Source organism: Gopherus evgoodei, chromosome 10, assembly GCF_007399415.2.
Source record: "Gopherus evgoodei ecotype Sinaloan lineage chromosome 10, rGopEvg1_v1.p, whole genome shotgun sequence".
NCBI lineage: Eukaryota > Metazoa > Chordata > Testudines > Testudinidae > Gopherus > Gopherus evgoodei.
In genome coordinates this window covers 21,648,518-21,662,877 of record NC_044331.1, presented here as the reverse complement: position 1 = coordinate 21,662,877, position 14,360 = coordinate 21,648,518, and the positions used below count along the sequence as shown (strand labels likewise).

General features: G+C 39.2%; 1 protein-coding gene across 3 annotated transcripts in view; it reads left to right on the top strand.

The window, feature by feature from the left end:
- The window catches only part of SEMA6D (semaphorin 6D), a 658,493-nt gene that overhangs the window by 515,816 nt on the left and 128,317 nt on the right, over positions 1-14,360 (top strand). The window contains exon 1 of one of the 3 annotated variants that reach the window (XM_030577941.1): positions 11,740-11,754. The exons of the other annotated variants lie outside the window; for them this stretch is intronic. The gene's annotated coding sequence lies outside the window, so the exon portion shown is untranslated. Of the gene's footprint in view, positions 1-11,739; positions 11,755-14,360 lie in introns of those variants that run through there. 3 annotated transcript variants of the gene reach the window in all.

The window sequence follows — 14,360 nt, the reverse complement described above, 5'->3', positions numbered from 1 at the left end:
GGCTTTCGGCATTTCTGCAGCTGTATATCATTCTCCAGTGCTCTAGTCTTTAAAAGAAGAGGGAGTATCTTGGTTGTTTGAAGGACCATGTGCTGTGGCTGGCAGTTGGAGGCCGTGAGCTTCAAAGGAAGGTTTGAAAGCTTCAAGCCTCTGGTAATTGACTGAGCCTTAATCAGCGGGCGGGGCATTAACTAAGGCCAGGGCTTTATAAAGCCGCGCACAAGCGACCAGGGGCTGCTAACAGGGAGTTTTGCAAGGGGAGTGGGAAGGGAGGGGGGGGTCCCTTGTCAGTCCTACCTGTTCCCCTGTAGTCCCCTTAAAACCTGTAATCCAAACCATATTCCAAAACCCCTTTCTTTAAACCACCCTCTCATTAACTAGGAGACAATGCAGGCAGAAGCCCAGCAGCAGAGTGGGGGCTATCCAGTTTATTGCGCTGAGTGTAGTATGTATGATTACCTGCCTTGTGGTCGGGTGGTGTATGTATGCAGTTGGTGCAAGGAGCTCCTGGCCCTCAGAGACCATGTACGGACTTTGGAGGCCAGGGTGGTGGAACTGGAGGAGCTAAGAGAGGCAGAATGGTATGCTAATGAGGCTTTCCTGGACACTGTAGAATTGTCCCACCTCCACTCAGACAGCCTCTGTGCTGTTGAGGAGGAACAAAGGCCCAGGGAAGCAGAGCAGTCTATGGGAGCAGAGGGAAATCTTCCCATAGTTGGGACCCTCCTTCCAGATGGTGCTGGGGTTGCCTCTCGCACTGAGGTTACCTCTCCGGGGGGAGGGAACTCCAGTTGCTAGGAAAAGGCAGGTGTTAGTAATGGGAGATTTGATCATTAGAAACATAGATAGCTGGGTTTGTGATGACTGGGAGAACCGTATGGTGACTTGTCTGCCTGATGCGAAGGTTGCGGATCTCTCGAGGCATCTAGACAGACTTATGTGTAGTGCTGGGGAGGAGCCAGTGGTCGTGGGTACCGTGGGACATGTAGGTACCAATAACATAGGGAAGGGTAGGAGAGATGTTCTGGAAGCCAAATTTAGGCTGCTAGGGAAGAGGCTGAAATCCAGGACCTCTATGGTGGCATTCTCAGAAATGCTCCCACTTCCACGTGCAGGGCCAGGTAGGCAGGCAGAGCTTCAGAGTCTCAATGCATGAATGAGACGATGGTGTAGAGAAAAGGGGTTTACGTTCATTAGGAACTGGGGAAACTTTTAGGATGCGGGGAGCCTATATAGGAGAGATGGGCTCCACCTAAACCAAAGTGGAACCAGACTGCTGGCACTAAACATTAAAAAGGTTGTAGAGCAGTTTTTAAACTAGGAGATGGGGGAAAGCCGACTGCTGCAGAGAAGCATGTGGATCAGACATAGACTTCTCTTAGGGGAGAGTCTGATGATAGGGAATCTCCAGGTTATAGTCAGGAACAGAGGATGGAAGAGGATAATGTAAGGGCCAGATCAGATGATAAACAGTCACATAAAAAAGAATCTGGCACATCAGAAAAGGGTAGACAAATAAACAGGGACAAGTTTTTAAAGTGCTTGTACACAAATGCTAGAAGTCTAAATAATAAGATGGGTGAACTAGTGTGCCTTGTGATAAAGGAGGATATTGATATAATAGGCATCACAGAAACCTGGTGGACTAAGAGCAATCAATGGGACACAATCATTCCGGGGTACAAAATATATCGGAAGGACAGAACTGGTCATGCAGGGAGAGGAGTGGCACTATATGTGAAAGAGAATGTAGATTCAAATGAAGTAAAAATCTTAAGCAAATCCACATGTTCCATAGAATCGCTATGGATAGAAATTTCATGCTCTAATAAAAATATAACATTAGAGATCTATTATCGACCACCTGACCAGGACAGTAATAGTGATGATGAAATGCTAAGGGAAATTAGAGAGGATATCAAAATTAAGAACCCAATAATAGTGGGGGATTTCAATTATCCCCATATTGACTGGGAACATTTCTCTTCAGGAAAAAATGCAGAGATAAAATTTCTCGATACTTTAAATGACTGCTTCCATGGAGCAGCTGGTACGGGAACCCACAAGGGGAGAGGCAACTCTAGATTTAATCCTGGGTGGAGCGCAGGAGCTGGTCCAACAGGTAAATATAGCAGGACCACTTGGAAATAGTGACCATAATACAATAGCATTCAACATCCCTGTGGGGGGAAGAACACCTCAACAGCTCAACACTGTGGCATTTAATTTCAAAAGAGGGAACTATACAAAAATGAGGGGGTTAGTTAAACAAAAGTTAAAAGGTACAGTGACTAAAGTGAAATCCCTGCAAGTTGCATGGGCCCTTTTTAAAGACACCATAATAGAGGCCTAACTTCAATGTATATCCCAAATTAAGAAACACAGTAAAAGAACTAAAAAAGAGCCACCATGGCTTAACAGCCATGTAGAAGAAGCAATGAGAGATAAAAAGACTTCCTTTAAAAAGTGGAAGTCAAATCCTAGTGAGGCAAATAGAAAGGAGCACAAACACTGCCAGCTTAAGTGCAAGAGTGTAATAAGAAAAGCCAAAGAGGAGTTTGAGGAACGGCTAGCCAAAAACTCCAAAGGTAATAACAAAATGTTTTTTCAGTACATCAGAAGCAGGAAGCCTGCTAAACAACCTTTTGACGATCGAAATACAAAAGGAGTGCTTAAAGACGATAAGATCATTGCGGAGAAATTAAATGGATTCTTTGCTTCAGTCTTCACGGCTGAGGATGTTAGGGAGATTCCCAAACCTGAGTCGGCTTTTGTAGGTGACAAATCTGAGGAACTGTCACAGATTGAAGTGTCACTAGAGGAGTTTTTGGAATTAATTGATAAACTCAACATTAACAAGTCATCGGGACCAGATGGCATTCACCCAAGAGTTCTGAAAGAACTCAAATGTGAAGTTGTGGAACTATTAACTAAGATTTGTAACCTGTCCTTTAAATCGGCTTCGGTACCCAATGACTGGAAGTTAGCTAGTGTAACACCAATATTTAAAAAGGGCTCTAGAGGTGATCCCAGCAATTACAGACCGGTAAGTCTAAAGTCGGTACCGGGCAAATTAGTCGAAACAATAGTTAAGAATAAAATTGTCAGACATATAGAAAAACATAAACTCTTGAACAATAGTCAACATGGTTTCTGTAAAGGGAAATTGTGTCTTACTAATCTATTAGAGTTCTTTGAAGGGGTCAACAAATATGTGGACAAGGGGGATCCAGTGGACATAGTGTACTTAGATTTCCAGAAAGCCTTTGACAAGGTCCCTCACCAAAGGCTCTTACATAAATTAAGCTGTCATGGGATAAAAGGGGAGGTCCTTTCATGGTTTGAGAACTGGTTAAAAGGGAACAAAGGGTAGGAATTAATGGTAAATTCTCAGAATGGAGAGGGGTAACTAGTGGTGTTCCCCAAGAGTCAGTCCTAGGACCAATCCTATTCAATTTATTCATAAATGATCTGGAGGAAGGGGTAAACAGTGAGGTGGCAAAGTTTGCAGATGATACTAAACTACTCAAGATAGTTAAGACCAAAGCAGATTGTGAAAAACTTCAAAACGATCTCACAAAACTAAGTGATTGGGCAACAAAATGGCAAATGAAATTTAATGTGGATAAATATAAAATAATGCACATTGGAAAAAATAACCCCAACTATACATACAATATGATGGGGGCTAATTTAGCTACAACGAGTCAGGAAAAAGATCTTGGTGTCATCATGGATAGTTCTCTGAAGATGTCCATGCAGTGTGCAGAGGCGGTCAAAAAAGCAAACAGGATGTTAGGAATCATTAAAAAGGGGATAGAGAATAAGACTGAGAATATATTATTGCCCTTATATAAATCTGTGGTACGCCCACATCTCGAATACTGTGTACAGATGTGGTCTCCTCACCTCAAAAAAGATATTCTAGCACTAGAAAAGGTTCAGAAAAGGGCAACTAAAATGATTAGGGGTTTAGAGAGGGTCCCATACGAGGAAAGATTAAAAAGGCTAGGCTCTTCAGCTTGGAAAAGAGGAGACTAAGGGGGGAAATGATAGAGGTATATAAAATCATGAGTGATGTGGAGAAAGTGGATAAGGAAAAGTTATTTACTTATTCCCATAATACAAGAATTAAGGGTCACCAAATGAAATTAATAGGTAGCAGGTTTAAAACAAATAAAAGGAAGTTCTTCTTCACACAGCGCACAGTCAACTTGTGGAACTCCTTACCTGAGGAGGTTGTGAAGGCTGGGACTATAACAATGTTTAAAAGGGTACTGGATAAATTCATGGTGGCTAAGTCCATAAATGGCTATTAGCCAGGAAGGGTAGAGAATGGTGTCCCTAGCCTCTGTTCATCAGAGGATGGAGATAGATGGCAGGAGAGAGATCAGTTGATTATTGCCTGTTAGCTTCACTTCCTCTGGGGCACCTCGCATTGGCCACTGTCAGGAGACAGATACTGGGCTAGATGGACCTTTGGTCTGACCCGGTACGGCCGTTCTGATGTTCTTATGTTCTTATGACTGAAATGTCAGCATTAGTCATTTACAGACTAAAATATATTTATTTGTTCAGTTTGCAATTTGGTCTCAATCTGTATTATTTTCTGAAGGTGTCTGCTCTATACAACTGAAATGTTTTCTGTGGGTCGGAGTCACAGACAGGACTAGCAACTTGTAGAATTGGGCCTGTAAGCAATGCCATCATCTCAGCCATGCCTAGGGAGGGATATTTATCACAGGCAACACAACAGCTAAAACCTTTTATGATCTTTTCTCGACTCACTGTGAATAATGCCCAGATTTATATCCCTTATTATTATTATTTCCAGTTGTTTTACACAAGGCTGTTGTATCTAAGGCCCAAATATGTGTAGCATATGTTTGGCTATTTATAGCTTTACAATTACCTCAACAGCCAGAGTAAGACAGATGGTAAACATTACTACTAAGCATAAGTACATTTAGAATTAGACATTTAAATAAATTCAGGTCTGTCTCAAGCTTATTTAAGGGATTTTATCTCTTAAGCCATTTTAGGTGTCTGGTTCTGCTGAACGTCTGTATTGCATGCAGCCATGGTCTATATGGCCTTTTCTCTATAGATAGTTGTAGAAGGCCGATGACATTAGTACTTGTACTTTGAACCTGGTTCATGCAATTAAGCTAATAAGACTAATTAATTTGAAAATAAAGAGAGATTAAAACTTTTAGATTGTAAATGACAATGGCTAACTTCTTTCATGCTGCTGAAAGAATATACATGCTTCAGGGAACATCAGTTGGTCTCTCTTAAAAGCCAGAGAACTTCATACAGAGATTAGAAAACTGACAAAAGTACATGCCAGAGGGCCAAAGCATAATCTCCCAACTTCCAAACCTCAGGCTATGGTGGCTTTTCACATGAATATCACAGAGCAGCAAAAATAAAGGTTAGAACTACAGCTGAGAATTGGGTGAGCTATTTAGCTGAAATATGTTTAAAGATTCTTAGGACTGCTTAAAAAATCTTTGGACTCTTCAGAGTTATTACTAGACAATTTCAAAATAAAAATAGAGTCAAATTGTGTTGCAGAGTGAAACTAAACAAGGTTATAAAACAGATTTTGAAATTGGAATTAACTTGATCATTTTTTAATACTGTTAGAATGTATTTACTGTATATCTTTGGACTTCTTTATCCAATACACATAAAAACCTCTAAATCTGTTTTTTCTATAGATAGCAGGGAAAAGATGCTCTGATACAAATTCTGCTCTGTTACAATGCTGTAAATCTTAAGTAAATCCCCTGAAGTTGATTATGTACCATGTAGCTGAGAACAGAATTTGGCAGTATGTTTCTTCCAGACACAGGAGGCCAAATGGTCTCATGAAGCACAAAGGAGAGCAGAAAATGAAAATGTGCATGCAAACACACTAGCTTAGAGAAGTACAATGTTTACTCTATCATGCTCCATACAGTCCATATCCTGGCCCTTGCATAGAGCCTGCAGGGGATGTATTCACATTCTCTATATCTGAGATGCTATGAAATCCTCAGCTGTACAGCAGGTCTTACGACAACAGAGTGTGGCTTTCAGACCTGTCTCTACACTGTCAGTATTTGGAATCTGGAAGCTGTTGTGCATCATCTCCAATTACTTGGCACATCCATGAAACAGCGTCTAATACGTCCCTGTTTCCTGTGTATGTTGTCCTATTCCTTTTGCCTTGAATGGCCTGTTTCCCTACTTGGAGATGGGGATGTGTGCGTTTGCCCATAGCTAGAGGCAAACTTCAAACACATGTTCAAATCTCTCAGCCAAATGAGGCACGTACCAAGATGGATATATTTCACTGCTATCCTTGAGTGTTGAGTAGAGTTGTGGGGAGTTATTAAGCAACTAATATTTTCTATTCCTGAGACGGCTGCATTTCAGTGGCAATTCCAATAAATGCCTTACCTCCCTCCAAGAAGTTTGTGAGACTTCATTAGTTACTGTTTGAAAGGCACTACATAGCTATACTCAAAATTATTATGTTTTTCCCTAGAAGAAAAAAAATACTTGTTTCTGATTTAAATTGGCTATGTTCAAGCCTCTATATATAATGTGATTATGCAGGCATGTGAATTGCCACATAATCACCATTCTTTTCAGTTTTCCATGTAACTGTGTTCCAGAATTGAAGCTTTTATTTAAAAAATCAAGTCCCAAGCCCTTACGATTAAGAAGAAAGCCTTAAAATTATTGAAAACCTACTAGAATCTGCAGAAAATAATAACTCTGAGAAAAGTGTGAATTGTCCTTATTACTCTCAACAGACTATTAACACTGAACCCTAATGATTTTTAAACAGCAGCATTGTCAATTAGTTCACTTCTGATCCATTCCAGGAGAAACATCAGTCTCCCATAGTTGTCCATCCTTCTTGTATGAACTGGCAAGGGCATGTAATGAAGGAGCTAGTTGTTAGTTAGCTTTGTTGGAGGGGGAATGACAAAATCTGTCCATACTTAATTTCTGTTCCTGTCACAGTGGAGACAAAAAGAAATAAAATTAAATATCAAATAACAAGAGAAACTATACTGATTGTACTGGGATTGGTTGGGGAAGGACACCGAGAAAGAGAGGACATGGGGGCATTACTGCATAATTCCAAGGTTTCTGCCACATGATCAAGTTGTATATGCTGCCTAGCACACAGGGTCTTTGCTGTAACCCCTGTTAACTTTATATATATGTGAAATAGCAGTGGCTATACATCCATGTCTGTAAATTATGAGATGGCAAACAAAACATCTTTATTTGCTCCATGTGCAGGGCCAGCTCAGCGCAGGAAGCAGGTGCTTGGGGAGGCCAATGGAAAAGGTGGCAAGTCCAGGTCTTTGGCGGCAATTCAGTGGCGGGTCCTGCAGTCCCTCTCTGAGGGAGGACCGGCCGCCGAATTGCCGCCGAAGAATGAAGCGACACAGTAGAGATGCCGCCGAAGTGCCGCCGATAGTGGCTTTATTTATTTTATTTTTTTCCTTTGCCTCTTGGGGCAGCCAAAAAGCTGGAGCCGGCCCTGTCCCTGTGTATGTTAAACCCTAGATTTATTGCGGGAGGGGGAATAAATAAAATCCACTGCTAAAAATACAAACTGGAGTTGGTGTGTAATTCACTAACGTATCTGTACATTGCATTTTGCAATTGACAAGGATTCTGCACAGAGCTTGCAGCACTTTCTGTATATATGGCATTATGTGAAGGCATTAAACCATTTTATGCCATACTGAATTAACATGCTAAACCTAATCCCTGCTATCCTTGGAGACGAAGAATGAACATAACTCTCTTATTGCAGGTGGCTCAATCCACATTTCTAGTTGCCTACATTCACTCCACTCTTGTATAGCTGCATATTGAAACTTCTCCTTCTCCTTGCATTGCCTTAGTAATAACTGAAGTCAGATCCGGGGAGGGGGGAATTAACAAGCCTTCTACAGATTAAAAAAATATATAATAATAGGCTTACCTTCAAAATGCTGCCTCATGTCAAGGATAAATCATGGACAAACAGAAAACCATTTGTAGTTTGACTAATAAATGGCTTAATATAGCATATAGTCATCCCCTAAATATTTAGTGTTGTGATCACTGTGAAATGTAATTACTTCTGCGGTGGTTTAGTAGTACAGAATCGATATGATCACTATTCTAATGTACTGCGGGTTTGTAGGGTTGCAGTTTATGCAGCCATGGCTAGTGATGTCCAAATTATAATACTTCATATAAGAATGTTTCTTATTCTTTGTGATTGGTAAGTAAGACTCAGCTAAATAGATATGCCATCAGTTCATTCCATGTAAAATCTAATAAGCTTTAATTCCGAAAGATCTGGTTGACTATGTACACTGTCACTTCAAGAAGATATTAATGTAATTAGTATGTGTAGGCCAGTCATTTAGGTCCCTGATATTGTGCGCCTGGCCTGTTTTCGTAAAGGTTTCCATATTTTACCTTTATGAAATTAAGAGCAGATTATTTTGATCTGTATTCTGTTCAGCATCTCTAGATTCTAATGAGTGAAACTTTATTGATACAATACTTTGCTTCTGTATAATTTTTATCTGAGTTTTTATAAGTCAATGAGGGAACAGAGGAAGTAAACTATGTCTGTTGAGAGCTATTTTTTGTTTTCCTACTACTTTTCTGGAGGAGAAAAAAGTTGGGGGTCAAGAGGAAGCTCTGTCAATGAACCAGCAGTGAGTGTCTTGATTTTAGACCTCTTTAAGTACGAACCCTGAAGAGTGCAGATGGGAAACGGTCTATTTATAGGTTTACAAGTTCTTATCTGAGAAATGTAGAAAAACACAAAATGATGAATTTTAAGAGTGCACCAAATGGCTATTGGAAGCATTAGAAATATTGTGATATCTGGCCTATTTTCTGTACATTACGGTCAGAATTTTCAGAAGGGCTCAGCACCTACAACTATTTTCAGAACAGTTCATCTCCCATGTAGGCCCCTAAATGAGTGGATCTTCTGAAAATCTAGTAACAGTATACTGTGAGAGTTTCAATGTGCCAAACTTTTGAAACTCTGCCCCTAATTTAGGTGCCAAATGAGAACTGACCTCCTGAGAAAACTTGGCCACAATTTATATGAGTACTAAATATCTGAAAATCTGGGCCCCAAACACTTTTGAAAATTTGACCTTGTAACAATTTGTGTAAGTTTGTTGCATATCCAGTTGCAGTGGTGGGGTGGGAAATCTCTCCCAAGTTTCCAGTTAAAAACTAGTGGTTTGGGGGGGGGGGGGTGAAATGTGCATTTCTCCTCTATTCCTCCAGTGGGAATTGGACTGTTGGACTGGATGCAGTATTAAAATTCTGGGGAATCATTTTAAATCACTGTAACTGGTGATTTCTGAACTTCATCACAACCTCCTTTTTTCACCATTCCACTGGGTCCCTGCAGGCCATAAAAATAATTCAGAAAAGATTTTTCACATTTCACTTGTCAGCTATAGACATGTGCAAGATCAATTTACAGAAATTCTGGAATGTGAAGTCTGCAAAAATACCTCTTCCCTCCAGCAAAAGTGTTTGATATTTGATTAAAATTGGTGCAAAGTGATAAAGAGACAAAAGAGCTGCTAGCTGTTTGTTCACATTGTATCAACCACAGTAGATAGAAACATTCCCATTAGATTTCAAAAGATATTGCATGTCTGTGCACTGATGTACAGTTTTTTTGTTGCTGTTGAAAGCCCTGGCTCTCTGTAATATTTAACCCCCAAAAAAGTTGTGATACAGTCCAAATGAATAACTGCTCTTCTGCTCACCCAAGGTAATATTATTTTACATTGGTGGTAGGAAGTGGGTGCTTTGCCATACGGGTGCTTCACAATATTAATTCACTTAGATTGCATTGTATGGATGTGATGCACTGAGATGACATAACACAAGCGCTCTATTCAAAAGCCTAACATGGTATATACATTAGTTTTCCACAAAGAAAGCCTGATATCATTTCTTTCTCAGCTGCAATAACTAACTGTGCAGGTGCAAACTAAATGTTCTCACTGATAAGCAAACTAACTCCTAGTTTTCAATGTTGAATGATAATTGGAACAGAAACTGACAAGCCTATCTCCAAAATATATTTATATTTATCTTGATGTTTAGTCCATGATATCAAAGCCATCGAAATAGGAAAATAGTCACTCTGCTGTAAAGAAAACTATGTGACAGGAATAAGTCTGAAAACTGTGAGAGATTTTGTAGTTGAAAAAAGTTCAGCACAGCTCCAAATGGCATGACTACCTTTGAGCTACCTATGGACTCCAAGGATACTACTTTGTATCTCAGCAAGTTGCACACACAGCAACAAACCCAGCCACATAATGTGTGACTGTATTAAGTGGGACTCGTGGGCACATCAGGGCTATGATTACAATCACATTAAAATGATGCATACTGACATGACTGAGAATTATTTTTAAAAAAACAACAATCCCCTGGTGACACCCTCATTTTTAAAGATGTTCAAGGGGACACAGGCAAATGTACTCACATTTCCCTCACAAATACTAAATAAGCTAATTAGCTATATCAAAAATAGACTCTTATAATTAGTTAACCGCCCCCCAAAAATAATTACTTTAATACAAGCTGTTATAATGTAAAATATATCCAGTTAACAGATATTTCACAAAAACCTTAACTACAGTATAATATAATTAAATTTGATATAGATATAGCTGATTAGTTGATATAATTAAAATTGACATCAAGAAAGATAATGTACTGTGCTGGAATGGATTTTGGATGCACATTATGGAATGGAGAAAAATGCTACTTTTCCTAAGTTCAGAATAAAAGCAAAATAGAAATCCAGGCTTTATACTAATATATCATGGTAGGAAAAGTATGTCTGGCAGACTTAAGAACACTTAAAAGAAACAATAAATTATCTGAAATGTGATGTAAAAATAGACTTTTTTGCAATGTCTCTCAGTGTCCATGGAAATATTATTCCAGTGATCACGATGAAGTTATATACAATAAAACTATACTAAAGGGTTTGGGATTTTTTAGAAAAAGGTAATTTTATCTTTAAATTAATGTGAAAAAGTAACATAAATGCAGATTTTGATTTGATGCATGCAAGAAATCTGGAAATTCAGATAAGGTTTCCCAGAGCAATACTAAATTTTGCCTCCTTGTGAATATGTATTACAATAGGCTTTTTAATTCATGACCATATAGCAGTGGGCAATATGCCATATTAAGCAAACTATACATATTATTTCATGGAAGGGAGCTAACCTTTCTATAATATCACAAACATCTTATATGACTACTTATGCAGAATTGTAATATTACTCCTCCAGTAAGACTGTGTAAGTAAGTTGGCTGTTATACTATTGGATTTTTTTGTTGAAACAGCACTTTTTCCTACAACCTTATTAGATGTGTGTCTGTTTCATTTTATATTTCTGCATCTGTGCTGTGATCCCATAATGAAAGATCTGCATGTGTATAAGAAGCAGAATCAAGGCTGTTATGAGAATCTTGAAACAGAATTCCTTAATTTTGTTAAGTCTAAATCTCAAACTTTGTTACATTCATGAACTTGTTACATATTCTTTTACCTTATTTTATTATTATTATTTTGTATTTATAGAATTCCAATTTTTTGGAAAGATAAACACATGGTCCCAACGTCAGAGTGCTTACAAACAAAAACAAAGATAATGCATAGGATGACATTCAGACTGGGAGGTAAGAGGACCGTCTAGAGCTGGTCAGAGATGTTTTGATAGAACCGCATTCTGTTGGAATATGCAGTTCCATTGAAATGGACCAACAAAATCGTGTTGATCTTGTCAGAATTCTGTTTAGGAAGAAAACTGGATAAAGAGATTTCCAGCAATGTCACATGACTGGTACTCTACTGAGGCCAGGGAGCTCAGCCCATAGGGAAGAATGAGGACATGAGGCACCTGAACTACAACTCCCATGAGGCAACATGGCATCTTAGGCAGATTCAGTTTGATGCAAATTGATTCAAAACCAAATATTTCATCATTTCTGAATCTAAAAATTCTCTAACTTTTCATTCCACAAAAATGTCAGTATTTCAGCATTTCATCCACATTTGTGATGAAAACAAGTGCAAAGTGTTGGAATTTCTTACAGGACAGAAATTCCAGTGTTCACTAAGATCTAATTTTCAAGCATATTCATCTGCTGTTTCTTAAGTTTGCAATTTACTATGGCTCCATCAAGCAACGATCTGTGCATAGGTAGGCCCCTGTGTTCTCACAGAGCCCCACTGGACAGAACAGGGCTCTGTGTGGGCTCTGGGGTTCTGCAATTTTCAAAGAGTTCTCAGCAGGCCCTAATAGGGACAAAAAAATTAAAGGTATTTAGGGGTCTAATTCCCATTAATAGCGATGGGAGTTAGGGACACCTAAATGCCAACATGAATTTCATACCAGGATGGACTTAGACTTCTATAACATAATATGAATGTGCTAAAGTTAGTTTTAAATTTGTGTTTGAGCCACGACATACTTAACAAGTTGAGAAGTTTGGTCTCAGTCCAGCCAGGTACTTAAGCACATGCCTAACTTTAAGTACACGAGTAGTACCACTAAGGCTTAAGTGCCTTGGTGAATCAGGGCCTTAAAGAGGTTTGTTTTGCAGAGAGAGGATGTTTTAGTTTTGTCAAATTATAAACTGCCTCCTCATCCTCATTTCTAATGTAAAGTCAACTAGGTTCACTGGTGGCCAAGAGAATATAGCACTTTTTCTTTGGCAATTAAGGAAAGCAGTGTAATATCCACACTCATAACATGATCTTTAGGTAGCAAAATGATTATTTCAATGGCTGAAAAACATCATCTCTCCAGATCTCCCCCACCCACCAAAGATAACTCAAAAATGGCTGAAAGGTTTTCTTCTACTTTCCATAACAATTCACTCTGAGGCTAAGGGCAAGCATGAGAAGCTATAGCACTCAAGGTTTTTTGGAGGTTTTTTTAGAACATTGAAAGTGATGAAAATAAGATAGAAGAATGGAAACATTGTATCAGCCTTAACTCTAGAGCCACAAACTGTATAAATCCTGGATTATGTTTTAATTTCTGTTAACCTTAAATTGTAAATTTTAGAGTTTGACTATAAATAAAATGTTTGGTTGAACATACCTAATAAGAGCTTGTATCAACGCCTGTCTGAGCTGATAATAGTTACCATAGCAACTTCACAATTTTGCTTTCTATCATTATTCGCTACCTTTGGTCACATTGTTTTAAAGCTTTGGTTGCTGGAATAGCACAGTGCACATGTAAATACATTCTCATCATTTTGTTTTTAAAGGGCATTCACTACTTATTTCTGTCCCTTTGCAGAAGCTCTTAGTAGCAACATTATCAGTAACCAAAAATACAATTGATGTTTACTCTGCTAGTTTGAAAGCATCATGGAAGGATGGTCTTGTGATTAAGATATTGGACTGGGACTAAGAAGATGTGGGTATAGTTTCTGGCTCTGCTGTGGACTGCTGTGTGACCTATAGAAGTCTCCCATTGACTTCAATTGACATTGGATTAGGTCTTTAATCACTCTCTTCTTCAGTTGTCCATCTGTAAAAATGTGGATTACAGTATTTTCTTTCTCCCACTGTCATGGGATGTACAGAGCCCATGCTCTCCCAGCTACTAAAGACTAGCTGCCTTCTCAGCTGTGTCTGATTGGTGGCCCTGCAACAGCTGTGGAGATAAAAAGGCTGCAGGTCTGAAGGGAGAAGTAGTTGCCCTTGCCAGGGAAGCTGAAGAATCACCGAGAAAAGGGACTTTCAGCAAGAGCTTGGTGAGAAGCTGCCCTGGTAGCTGGACCTCCTGAGGAAGAGGATCACAGAAAGTGAACCAGGGAAACAGCCTACAAGAGAGGCATGGTAGAAAACAGTAAGGAATAGCGAGAAATTGATTCCAACTGTTTCATACGGAGTCACTAGACTGGAAACCAGAGGAGTGGGCTATGCCTACCAATCCCAGAAGAAGGGGGTTGTTGTTTTTTTTTGTTTGGTTTTTTTTTTTTGTGTGTGTGTGTGTACTCCAGTCTAGTTTTAAAAGCCTCGAGCAATGGGGCTACCACATATCCCTAGACAGGCTATTCTACATCTCTCAATAATCTGAATCCTGGCTGTATATGACACTGTTGTTCTCTTTGTGTGATATCTTGACAATTGAGATCAGCTGTGACACTCAAAATAATAATCCCCAGAGCAAAGTGAGGAAATTATTTTTAAGTATTGTAGCTGAGCAGCTTGTCTCTTCTTCATCTGACAGATCCCCAGTCTGTTGACCCTCATGGTGTGTAGA